The sequence below is a fragment of the Dermacentor andersoni genome, chromosome 7 (assembly GCF_023375885.2).
Source record: "Dermacentor andersoni chromosome 7, qqDerAnde1_hic_scaffold, whole genome shotgun sequence".
Classification (NCBI taxonomy): domain Eukaryota; kingdom Metazoa; phylum Arthropoda; class Arachnida; order Ixodida; family Ixodidae; genus Dermacentor; species Dermacentor andersoni.
The window spans coordinates 89,535,865-89,550,134 of record NC_092820.1 but is presented as its reverse complement, the minus strand read 5'-3'; positions in this window follow the sequence as shown (position 1 = coordinate 89,550,134).

Sequence of the window (14,270 nt, the reverse complement as noted above, 5' to 3'; positions counted from 1 at the left end):
CTAATTAGATAATTGGTAAAAATTGTTAACGAACTTTTGAAATATTGTTACCGGAACGAAATACATATAATATATTTGCAGGTTATATGCAGAACGACGCTTCGGATGTCACTCAAGGTGGCTACCGAACCACACGACATCACCGAGCATCGTCGCCTTCTCTCACCACCTTCATCGCTGACAGCGCCTCGTAGCCTGACCACCGGCGGTGAAGGCACCGTCCCGTCGCTTGGTGGGTCCAAGTGACATGACTTTAGTCTTGTGACGTGGATGATGTCAGAGTCAAGCTTTGCCATGGTGACATAGAGAGGAACGATTTCATATGTGACGTCGGTTACTTCGCGCAAGACACGATGCTGGCTTGAATATGGCGATATCTACTGCTCACAAAGATGAACACGTCGTGATAGTGTCCAGGGGAGGACCATGTCAACAGGGTTGAAATGTGCATCGCGGTGGTGGGCGTCATAGACACGTCGTTGCTTTTCCTGTGAAGCGTTTAGACGCCAGCGGGAAATTTCACGCGCATCGGCACCTCTAGAGATGACATCACGGGATGTTCTGACGTTATGTGAAAAACAGTAGTAATAAACGTGCCGAAAGGAAGAGCGGGGTCTTGACCGTATAAAAGAAAAACAATGCGGAGAAGCTTGAGGATCGATGTGTGGATGTGTTGTAGGCAAATGTGACAAAGGGGGGGGGGGGGCGGCGTCCCAGTTTTTATGTTCAGCGGACACGTACGTGGCGAGCATGTCAGGGATAGTTTTATTAGGATGCTGTGTCAGCACGTTGGTCTGGGTTGATACGCCGTTGTAAACTTGTGTGGCGCAGGAGTGCAAGATGACCTCAATAACCTGTGACGGAAAGTACCATCCTTGTTCGCTAAGCAGTTGCCGAGGAGCACCGTGGTGAAGTATTACATATTTATGGAGGAAATTAGCCGCGTAAGATGCACAGGTGATAGCGAGAGAGCGTGTAATTGCATAATGGATGTAGTCCGTATCAACTGCTACTCATTTCTTTCCGCTGACTAAGAAAAGAAAAGGGCCAAGTAGGTCAACACCGAACCTGAAGAATGGTTTTGCTGGTAGTTCAATGGGTTGAAGGTGCTCAGCTGGGAAACCGGCTGGTTTCTTGCCGTATAAAGAGTATTTTCAGGAAGCAACATAGCGGGAAACAGAACGGCAAATTCCCGGCCAGAAAAGAGACGTTGAATACGGTCATAGGTCTATGAATCTCCTAGCTGACCACTGGTGGGAATATCTTGCAATTGGACGAAGATGCTCTGACACATGCGCCCAGCAAGGACGATAAGCAAATCAGGTCCGTCAGGGTACCTCTTGTAAAGACATAAGGTACCGTCTTGGAGCACAAACATGCTTAGAGAAGCGTCAGTTGTCTAGACAGATGTTTCCAGCTTAGTTATGATGTCTATCACGTAAGGATCACGCCGTTGCTCATGTGGGGGGATGCTGAATGCGGTAGGTGACAGTAAACAGGGAGATTCGTTGCTGTCGGGAAGTGCTTTGAGATCTACTGGATGACGCTACAATCAATGAGCGCCCTTATACAGTAGGCAAGTCTTGCACACAACTCTGTAAGGTCACTCCTGGAGGCGTAGAACCCTTCGGTCAAGATGGCCAGTAGGATATTTTAGGTTATCGTGACCTATCCTTTGCACTTCTCTGTGCTGAGGATCCGCTTCAGCGGAATTTAGCCTGACGCTGCAGGCCACCGCGATTTTCGACTAGCCACCGGAAGCTAAATAAGCGGATGCGGACCAATCTTTGACGGCATCCCCCCCCCCCCCCCCCTCCACTCGTCATCCGGCTACCTGTTTTTAGTCCGCTGGCTCGACCCAATCGAAAACCTCTGCCCTTGACCATGGTCCTTACCTCTCGTCAGCCAATGACATAAGGAAGAGCGCTGAACGTAGGCAGTTTTGTTCGTTTTGAAAGTAAACAAAACAGTTGGAAGTCAGCGATCAGTTCCTCTATCTGGCCGGCTCGGCTTGTTTCTTCCTTGGTATATTGCGCTGTAACAGTTCTAGAATGCAATATCAACTCGCCCAATCCTCAACCCTAGGAAACAAAACTCACCACCCACAACTAAGAGAGCATTTGAGTGAGCGATTCAGACAATGCTGAAGGCCAACGCCCAATGCTTCGCCGACAGTTGCATACTTTTGGCGTCAAGAGATAGGAATAAGGCTGATTGGAACAATATTACTTTATAGGGTTCGTGATTTGTCATCGGATCAAATATCAAATATTCTATTTTTGAAATAAATGTATGATTTAGTGTGTGGGGAGTACCTTTGATAAAAAAAATAAAATCTGCATAATTAGCATTACCTGCATAACATATTCATAGGCGTACATGAAATCACACAAGCACATGTATTATCGTTCTAAAGTTAACGGCTCTTAAATGGGAAGCGTGCAAATGAGAAACAACAATTTTGAGTTATGTAGTGTTTAATGACAATACAATATTTAAAGATCAGAACAGCATGGCGTCGTATATTCCAATTTATGGTGAGATTCGGGTGCAGGTGGTAGCGCTGTCACCGCGTTAGGGTGGATACGTGGCCCGCGGCAAGCAAGGCGGTGCCTCTATGCTGAGAATTTTAGCAGAGTGCATGTTAAAGGGTACTAGAAGCAATGAATATCGGGTTTAATCTGTCACACACAAAGGCGGGTGCAAAAGTGGAGCAGCGGCTTCCACCTTGCTTTTGGGGAGACTACGCTGTTTTGCTTGGTAACCAGCAAACCGATATGCAGTGTCAGACTAATAGCTGCTGACTGGAATGTTGGCATTTAGGATAAAAAATTAGCCTTTAAGAAGTCACAGACCTGCGCGGCACACGTAGCGCAGACACAGAGTAATATGGAGCAGCGGTTCCATAGGTGCTCCACTATAATGCAATATCTCAGCAATTATTTCAGCTTTCTGGGTGAAGCAAGAAAAACGCAGCCAGCTGTTGTCCAATACATGATCGATAGGCAAGTCGTAAGCTTTCCTTTGCTTATATTTTTTTTAAAAGTGCACCTCTGTTAGAGGGGTGGCGGTTAGATTGCATTATGCGATCCTTGCGCAGTATGGTGTTCGTCCACACCCGAAGGCGCTCTTTTTCTCTTGGCGCAGAGAAGAACGAACATTTCTCAGTACACTACTTGTACCCTGTCGTGTAACGTGGGACGAAATGCTTTCTCCCCATCGCTTCTACGGTCGCACACACCTCATATAAGTTCACTGGTTCAAGGAAAATTGTTAAGCATTGCGAATAGTTTCACAAATCATGAAGAAGGACGTTCCGATGTTAAACGTGGCCTCGCAGCAGAGAGAACTGAAGTAGCGCCTAGCAGGTTTACGTATCGCACGCAATCCTCCCTCCATGGCCCCGATAACCCTGGAGCCCTCTGATAGCAAGACGGTGAACGCCAACAGCTTTTCCACGTGGCTTCAGCGCTACGCATTCGGGCCAATCTGTCACCTCTACTTCCTGCACCATGTCCCTGAAATATTAGCACCACACCAGCATGCGTTTACCACTAATGCATCATACTATCGGATAGAGAATACCAGCTCTCTACAAAAGACATCGCCGGTTGATTAAAACGATTGTGGCCCGGTAAAAGCGCGTTGATATTATGACAAGGGCATTGCCAAAAGGTACTTCTACATTTATTTCGAATTGGGAGCAATAATTTGTGCACGATCATTTCTTTATCCACATTTTCTCTTTATGGCTGCTTTTGCTGTGTGGGAGCGTAATTGCTACCCGCGAATCGGTAATGAAGGTTTCATTTTCTCTATAGAATGAAAATAGGAAGCGCATTGTGTTAGGTGCCTTCGTTACGACAGCATTACATTAGGATATTTTATTGCTACTGGAATGAAATATATTTGTGCAGATTTGAACATCGTGAACATCGCGCTCGAATATAGATACTCACCGAATCCAGGAGTAAAACATACCTCGACAACGTAAAAACATACCTCGACATAACCTATGTAGAGAACAATCAGCGATATTTCTTAGCCCCATTTGAAAATCTAAGAGTGATTTGACTTACTTTTTATCTCACCCTGTTCTTTCTTCGGAGACGCACATAAAATTGGTTGTTACGGGGAGAAGGAGCAAACGCTTCAGCACAAATTAATCAACAGTAATCAGAGTGCAGGTGTCGTGTCGGCTTTGAAAAGATTTGCTGTAAGATCTTTGTAAGTGCATTACATATCAACCAGACACCAGCGTGATTTTCTCACTAAAGCTTCATATGGCCTTAGCGCATCCTAGCGAAGACAAGCCTACTATAAAACACATCGCAGGCTGAGTCAAACAATTGTGGCGCTGTCAGGGGACATTGAACTTGACACAAGCACATTCGGAAAAGCTATTTCTGTATTTGCTCCAGATTGGGCAGCAAGCATTTGTTCATGATAATTTCTTTACCGAAATTTCGTTCTACAGGGTTCCATTTGACGCGCAAGATCGTGATTCCTGTTGCAAACTGGCAACAAGAAGTTTCACTTTCTCGAACGAAGAAAAATAGGAAGAGTTTCGGGTTAGGTACCTTTCTTAGACACCGTTGCTTCGTGATATTTTTAGTGCAACATGGATAACGTATATTTTTCAAGTATTTCAACACATTGTATATAATCCATTACTACCCATTATACTATAACTAGTACGCTCGATTTCGCATCCCTACCTCTTGGACACCTGAATATTCCCGTACGTTTATTTCTATTTCGTCTACCCAGAGAACACGCACAGGCACCTGGGTAGTATCTACTGTTTAACACATATCAATATAGTTCGCGCTGATTGGAACAATACTGCCGACTCATGACGAATTGCGATGTGTAGCTGCTTTTCATTTATTTAAGGTCGCCTGGTTTATATATATGTGTTGTGATTATGCGGTGTTTATTGCATATCTTGATCATGTAAGAAACAAACCGTCTAGTCTGCAGCTACATTTAGAGGAACGGAATAATCATTCGAAATTTGTTAAGCCTAAAATACTACAGTGGGTGTTAACACCTAAAATTGACGATTTTTATTTATTTTTAATCAGAAGGATGTCACTTTCTCACTTTCGCGATGTCATGGATCCAGTTGAGAGTGCAGCAAGGATGGCAAAGGACATTATTATTGCGATTGTGTCGCCATAAGAAGCTGAAGATAGGGACGGGGAGGAAGATGACGAAGACAACAACGGTGCTTTCGCCCTGAACAGCGTCTGGGATTACTGTAGGTTCTCATGGAAATATAATTACTGAGAACACCTTATAGGCGCTATCACGATAGTGGCGTTTCCACTGTCGTCCTTGCTGGCTGTTGATATATGTGTGTGTAGATGCTCATGGCGGATAGACACGCTCACTACCCCCGAAAGAATCTGAAAAGAGCTGCGATACCGATTTTGTAATTACCAAGCATTGCGGAATTGAGAGAAGGGCACTGGCACTTTGCCCCTTACAGCAGAGTGCTTTAAATGTTTCATAGAAGGAGGTAGGAGCGCTTAGACAATTGGCTGATCATTGAAGCCCCCCGCGCCCAGTGTACTAGACGTAGTACACCATTGTAATTTGAGAACCAAAGAAATATATCTGAGTTATGTTTTGAAGATGTGATATTTGTGGTATTCTTTCCTTATACGCAAACTTTGAGTAAACGCGCTCTGACAGTTTTATCATGGGTCATAATGGGTTAAGATAGCGGCAAAATGCAACAACTCACCGAATGCAGGAGCGAATAACATAAAAACGAGCAAGCACACCTTAACAACATGCATGGTAGCGAGTTTCGGTTGAACTGAAGCGATCTCTCGCCCCTACTTCGGCGTCACTGCAAGGTATACATATATATACACACACATTCTATATATGTACACATAAGGTTCTTAGTCTACGTGTAACGCTTGATGACGCACTGAAAAGTCTGAGGGTTTGGTAGACTCCATGCTCTGACATTTGGTAACATCTGTGCTTCGTATTCCAGCTGTATTTGGCATGGTACAAAGTCAAGTCATGCATGAAACCAATCTGCAGGTAATTGTGGCCATGTTAATTACTTAAAAATATTGCTAGGTTGCTTTCCCAGCGCTTGCTTAAGGATAATACAAGTTGATGTTCAGAGCTATATGACAGTAAAATATGTAACGTAAGGTAGCTGGCAAATAAATGTTCCCACAGAAGAGAAGAACGCAAGGTATATGTGTGAAGTGCCAGAGAAAACACGAAAAGGAGTGTTGGGAACAGGTAATATCATGAGTAAAGTGACGCAACAATAACCGCCAAACCTATTCCACGAAACATGGACGCAGACACCCCACTAGGATGACACCAGCCCCAAGCCCAACATATTCTAGGAAACGCCGGAGAAATAATAGCTTACTTGGTGCTACACACATATAAACACCAAGGGCTACTAAATGTGTATAGCTTCCGTTCTTGTGGCACTTTCGTAGGGCTTTTATTACTACATTAGCACTCAACGCTTGGCAAAAATCACGGCTGTTGTGGAGGCTTGTGGGCTCTTCGGCACGTTTTCTGCCTAATATGAGAACTGTTTTATTGCCTGGCATATCATCCTTTCTTCCTATTTTGAAAGTGGTGCCGCATTCCTGACCAATTCGCCGTAGTGGGTATACGTCGTTGTATGAAGGGCCAATGATCATCAACGAAATTCGGCGATCATCTGCAATAAGTAGTTTGTGTTCGAACGATGGTAGTATATGTGTGATTGTGGCCGGATTGTTTAGAAAGTCCCGCAGAAACTATGGCAAGATGTCTTATTAAAAAACTGTGCTCCTGAAGGCATGAATTTGTTTCCTTAGGATAATTAGGAATCATTTGTTTCGTTATTGAGCAATTACGCAGAAAAGAAGGCATGAACTCGAGTAAATATTGTAGATGTTTGCGGCGTGTGAGGCATTCCAGGGAGCAGCAGCACCGAGCAAACACCTCAGCTGAGGAAAATCTGGGAGAGGGCCAAGCGAAAGTTTCGCTTTACAAATCATAGCAATATTGCCATCTTCCAGTATTTGTGTAGAGCTTAAATGATCTATCGCAATAAGTGCGTCGTTCTTACATTTAGAAATTAAGAAAGCCAACTTGGCTAAAATTTCTGCATTTGTAGTGCATTTATTTCTTGACGTGCATTATTGAGATAACGCGTTCTCGGAAGCGAGCGGAGGCCGAGAGTTTTCAGAAGCCTCCATTGCATGCATGTACTGCAGTTCCTTGAGCACATTGTACTTGCATGGGCGGGCTCACTCACCGCGTCCTATGGAAGGCGCGAAAGCCGCAATCAATAAAGCGGTAGAGAAATGCGATACCAAAAAAGAACGTTCAATACTCGCTTGTGCAAAGCAAAAGTTTGACAAAGGATTGCGAACTAATCGAAAGAGCGAACATAATTGAACAACTTCCTCAATCATGATTGAAGCTTGCAGCAGAAGAATGTTGGTTTAAACATAATACGGATCCTTGTGGCGAGGCGAAGGCATACATCAGAACGTAACCATGCCAAGTAGGTAACTGGGTCTCTGCCATTGGGCTTACTACTAAAATATGCCCCGACTCTACGCATGGTTTAAACGTGCCTGCAACTACACCCTGTGCTACAGCTTCAAACGCAATAGTGGTAGAGTTTGCTTTAGTCCTCGCTTGAATGCCGTCACTGCAATGCCAGCCGACTGTTACTTCGTATTAACAAGCCCTGCAAAATAGCTCTCCTATCTTATTGGTTTCCCTAGCCGTAAAAGTTCGCCAATTTATTGGTGCGAGAGACATTCTAACTGCATTTTAAGCTTAAATGTCAGCGCATGCTCAAAGGTTATAGATCGGTTTTTGCAGTTCTTCAACTCACCAGACAGCTTTCTTAGCTTGCGTAAATTCACCGCGCAGATGCTATGTGTATCCCTTCTTCATGGCACGTTTTTTGTGTGTTGACGGTTTCTGCGCCTGTTTTACTCAGATTCTTGCCTTTCAATACATGCCTTAGGTGTTCTTTCTTGCCACGAGGCACGCAAACAGCGATGCCAGATGGTTACTTGCTGCAATGTTGGCATGCTACCAGAACACAACAGTGAAAATTGAAATCTCGTGATTGACGCCATCGGATTTCTCCATTTACGTCAGGCCAGATAAATGTGAAGCCGGCTCTCGCAAATGCGACGGCTGTGAATCATGCAAAGTGATCTTCTAGAAAAATTCCATCATCGATGAAGTTTTAAACCTTAAAAAACAACCGAAATGCAGTAGAAAGACACCATAGCGATAAAAAAACGACTGCCAACAATACACCTCAGTTGGTAGAGAACAACGTGTATCATAAGAATTTTTTTACTCGGTATTTAGGTACGTGCGAGCATTCTGAGAGAAGCATCTCATACTTCATAATATACAGCAACAATATTCAGACTAGCTTTGAAGTACGGTACGCACCCACGTTATTGTGACCATACAGGTTCATAAACACATATTAATAAAAAACTTAGAACGCTGAAATCCCGAAATACGCAGAGAAAGAAACACACCATACGTGCTCCCTAACAAGTGAAGTTTAACGCACGTGTGGAAAAATAAGTATATAGCAATTGGACGCTTCGCACATGTCAAGATGAGGTATAAAAACAGCAAGCATTTAGGGCACGTGTGAATATCGATAAATAAAATTGAATTCTTTACCGTTTAGTAATATGGATGATTAGCTTACACACAGCGCGGTATTTTTGAGGATATGATAGGCTTCCGATATTTCTCGTGTGGTTTCGTTAGGGTCACAGATGTGTTTACAGAGACATGATTTACAATTTAAGGCGAGATGAGAGGATGGCGCGCCGTTGAATTAATTTCAGCGTTCATTTCAGCGTATGTTGACACATGTGCCTGTTTGGCCAATGTATTACATATGACCACAGCTTAGGGGAATCCTGTATACTACTCCAGAGACACGATCGTGAAAACGACTAACATGTTTCTGGCTGCACCCTCTGTCACTCATTGACGAGACTTGCGCCCTTCTGTGGTCAATGGAGAAAATACAACTATGCCTGTGTGGGGTAGAAAATGCCACCCGAACACCAGAACGCTTTGCCACATTTTGTAGGCCGTGTGCAATTTTATGTACATAGGGGATATCTGCCAATTTTTTGTTTCCTTCATTTCTAACAGAAGGACGACGCCCGCATTTTTCTTGCTTTGCAATTCGCACGAGCTTTTCACAAATTGATCAAATGAGGTAGATGGTGTAACCCGCGGCCTTAAGGCGTTCCACTTGCATGCGAATACGCGCGCTCAACTTGTGCACGCAAGGTATTTGCAAGGCCGCGCTTAGGCACGACAGAAGAATTCCACGCTTCACAATTTTTAAGTCGCCCGACGCGAAATCTGAAACAGGTTTTGCAGATCTTGAAGTGTAGTGTCAGCAAACGTGATCCCAACCATTATACATGCACAAGTCACCGTAATGTATTATTGCTCTACAAAAGCAGCTCAGTCTTAGTAAACCTAAAATATGAATTCCTCATACGTTTTCAGTAAGTTTTGGACAACGCACCCAACTTACCTCTTGCAGCATGAAGCTGGATGCGCGCGGCAATGTCTCTAGTTAGCACTAGCGCCGTACTTAAGTGGTCGCAGGTTAGCTATTAGGGAAACACACTGTCAAGCGCTCGGGTTATTATAACGAAAGCATGCCGTCAGCAGAATGACGCCTTCTTTTATGGGACTCCTTATTTCAACAAGGTTCCGTACTCAGTTGACTTCAAAATCGAATAAATTCGAACACACCAAGCGCACGCTAAGCATGGCCCGCATATGCTGGGAATCATGGGCTGGTAAACAAATGATCTTATGCGTGTCCTCCCCTCAGGTCTTACTGAAAATACGGTGATTCTGGCAGCGTTTGCGCTTTTCAAAGCTTTTACGGATAGCGGCAAGTGATAAAATCACATGCAGTTATCACGATGACTGGCTTTTTCGATCGACATAGAGAGACACAGCGCGCTTGCCTAGTCCGTTGTCAATCGCGTCGGGTAAACGTCACGGCGACTTCCTGGCGATAGCAGGTCTTACACGTAGATTGTATACGTAATTTAGAATTCACTTACCGTGTAGAAGTAATTCTTATATGCAACGAATTACGAATGACTGTCCTGATTTCGCGGTGACGTGAGATGGCTGACACGCGGTATCCCTTGGATGGTTTTCGTTCCTGATAGCTGGGCGGGTCACCTTTCTTATGAGCTGCGGTGTTCAGCGATGTTGTGCACGCGCATGGTAGGGCGACTCCGATTGCAAAAGTGGAGCGCTGGCTCCGGTTTCCTTTCGGCTGTGGCTGCCTGTTAGAAGCGATATGTTGTGCTCTTTGCTCAGCATGCGTGACTGCTGAATCGCCACGTTCCGGGCCAGTCTACTACAGCTAAAGCAAGAGCTTACGCTACGTTTTGTTCTCAATGGTCACATGCGTTGAACTGTCATTCTACTGTTTCTTAGATGGACCGAGTGAAAAGAATATTACACTCTCTCCTAGCTGACCGAGTGAACAATGCATTTCACTCCGCTTTTTTTATACAAGTACTTGCAGCACTACAAGGGCATTATTGCAGAGGGGGACAAATTGAAGTAAAATGAACATGTGACGAAAAATTAACACAGCTAAGCACAGGTGGTAGAATAACAAAATACGTAACATCGATGAGTAATCTCGACGGCAAAACGGTCTTCAGTGAACTCGGTGCAAAATTGCAACACAGAAATGGAAAGGGTACACTATCGCATGAAGCGCGATGCTAGCCAGATGATATAAAGAAAGCGGGATCTTATTATAATACGGCAGACTGCGTGACAATAAACAGTGAAACTCTGAACACGTTTTACATTCACCAATGCTGTTGGGAAGCCTATTCCAGTGTGTGGAAGCATGCGGAAAAATGAATTACGGTAGACATCAGTACGAAAGCGCATTTCAAGAACTTTCAGCTCGTGATCACATCGTTTAGAAAGGAAGTGGGGAGGGAAATGTACAAGTTCTTATTTATTCCGGCGAGATCAGAGTAGATTCGGAAAACGTTCTAATTTTGCAGTTAAGCGGCGTGTGCTAATGTTTTCCAACCAAGGTCCTCTTTAACTAATGTAATACTGCTACGGAAGTTATAATTACCAGAAAGAAATCTTGCAACGCGGTTTTGGACGCGTTCAAGCTTTTCTATAAGTTGAGAGCTTTGAGGGTCCCATACCTGGCAAGCGTATTCGAGTACCGCACGAACATTTGTTATGTAAAGCAATTCTTTTACTTTCTGGGGGGCTTTATAAAAAATAAGGCCAACAAGGTTTAGCATACGAGATGATTTTAAGATTAAGTATTCAATATGTCTGTTCCATGTTAAATTTTCTGAAAAAAATAACCCGAGGTATTTGTAGTGTTGGACCTTTTCAAGAAGTAGTCCATCCAATTGACAGACTGATCTCACAGGAAAGCGTTTACGGGTGAATGAAACAAGTTGGCATTTAGCACCGTTCAAAAACATGCCCGACTTAATGCACCAAGCATGAATTTTGTTTAGATCATTCTACAAACTACTGACGTTTTGACATTTTGTGAGAGTAAAACAATTCTTTGAACAGTAACTGGACCTCTCTACTCGTGCGATACTCTCCCTAGTTTTTAGAGTGTACCAGAAGCCGGTACCGTGCCTGATTTAACCGTTGCTCCCTGGAAGTAGTGAAACTCTGGGAAACTTAAGCTAGAACATGCGGCAAAGACCACTGCCTCATTATTTTCATCACCAATAGAAAAATTAGCAATGAATGCGAACTTGTTCGCAAGGTAAACTTGTCTGAAATCCTAGAGGGAATCAGAAACCAATGAAAATTGATCGCAATGCAATCAGTGCAATGCAATCAGTGAAATGTCTTGCCACCTCACACTATGCAATATGGAGTTCTATCTCATCGCCTTCAATATCTCTTACACGGGTCTCCCGATCTTGGTGACGACCCCTAAGCGAAATTATATCTGAACTCTCACTTCCAAACTGCGCGAAAGACCGCTTCCTCAAATACAGTAACAGGGAGAGACTCAAGCTTCGCAGACCTCCTCGCATGTTTAAGCACTTTGCCCTGAGCGGACAGCACAAACAATTTCCAAATAAAGTTCTTGCCAACACAGCCACTACTCCTGATATAATTCACAAATGGCAGACGTTGGCTGACGGAAAGAAGGGCATTGAGACATCTGCCCCTTAAACATGCACCTTCTGCCACTCTGTATGCGAAGGCGACTTGCAGCATCTCCTTTTTAGACTGTACTACATTCATTATTTACCAAGACGACACGAATGTTATTCTACATCGACATATTTACAGTTTTGAAGTACAACATTCTCGACAACCCGATCACCTATTAAAGTTAGCCCACTTTGGCGTTGCTAGCGGCTTGGCTTTCGCGATTAAGTGGTGGTCGACCTCTCTTTTGTATGTCCCGCCTCCCCTATCAACAACCTTTGGTCCTCGCTTGTCTCAATGAAATGAATTCCCTCAATAATTCTCTGTAATCACTTCTGACATGTTTTCTTTTGGTATTTCGGTGTCATAATTTATAGATATTGCTGTTATTTTTTATTGTTATTTTCAGGTTGCCATGTCACACGTTTGACACTCTCTTTCTTTTTCTCTGAGTGTTGGATTGTTCCAGGAATGAGCTGCACGACTCGCCTCCTATGAAGTACTATTGTGCTCAGGACCTGAAGCGGTACCTTTAATAAAAACAATAAAATCCTTAATTAAAATAAAATTGCCCTTAACAGGCCAATTAACTTATGCCCCAAGTGACCTTACCCTCTGCTACGCTATCAAAAACAGCCAGAGCTAAGCATGGCGCTGAGCAATGACTCGGATGCCGCGCGCGAACATCGGGTGCCCCGTTCTTACCATAGCAATACTATAGGCAGTGCCACTTCAATTTTTTTTTATTTTCGTCTTTTCCACGCTTAAAAACATTGGTGCTCGCTACAATGAAGAATTCTTTATTTGAAAGCCTAATTATTCGATCAAGTTCATCCAAATATATTCTCAAACGGTCCTTTTAATTGGGGCCTGGGTGTAATCAAGCCCATTTGGTTACGCAGCCTTATCACGGAAAGACTGCAGTCTTCCCGGTAGCCCATCCTAGCGCTGTTGCCGACACCTTTTTAAGGGAGTTCAACGAAGAAGCAAATAACGCAACCTGTGTGCTCTGCTGCTATTAACGCGATCGTATTGAGGCGGAAAGTTCACGTGCAGCCATGTGTTCACGGAATCCTCAACAACCTAAAGCGGGTGGTTGCTAATAGCGTTTTGTAAGCCTTGCAGCATGAAGCACCTAAGCAGTTGCGTATCCACACGAGCATGGAATACTTCGAATGCGGTACTTTTAGAGCCCAGCTTATAGGGGCCCGTTCCTGCGCCGAGTGTCGGTGTCGAAGAAGGTGTCTTCTTGCAAGATTGAACGGTTTGTCTAAGAAGGTTAACGGGAATATTGCTGACAAATTCAACATCCGACTGGACAGGGTGGTCCCTGCCTTCCAGTGTAATGACCTTGGTTAACTGCAGGCTGACAAGGGGGGTGCTGTTTAGGTTTCCGCCCCGAGATGTTGAAAATAAAACCACCATGGCTCTTAACAACTACTCCTTCCTCATCAAAGTGCACATGTCGACCATCGCACACTTTGTGCAAAGAAATTAATTTGTTGAGCTTAGTCAATCTACTCAAAAATAGCTAACAGCATTTCGTTTGACTATTTCACAGCAAAGAAGCACATGGTAGGCGCACCACCCCTCCGGACGATAGCTGCTACAGCGGCTTCGTAGCCATGTTGGCTGTCCTCTAACGACGAACCTCATGTTGTCACCTCTAGATAAGCGATTGGTAGGTTTAGAGCTTCTTCTCCGTTTCTTCTATGACATTGATTGTTCTTGTTCTACTTTCATTTACAACTATGTATTGTAAGCTAGGCTATCAAAAGGCCGCCGAAACTGTTTCTCTGATATATAGGTTAATTTATCATTCCACACGTACTATGGCAAATCGAGAAGCAATGACAATAATATTATTACCAGCCGGAATATTTTGCTAATAAATCAAAGGCTGTAGGTAAAAACGCGGTGGTTGGCATGGTATGGCAAGAACTTTATTTTGTTCCAGAGAAACTAGGGCTCCCCCGCAATGGGCATCTGCGTCAGCAGGCATTTGGTGTATTGCTACACCAAGT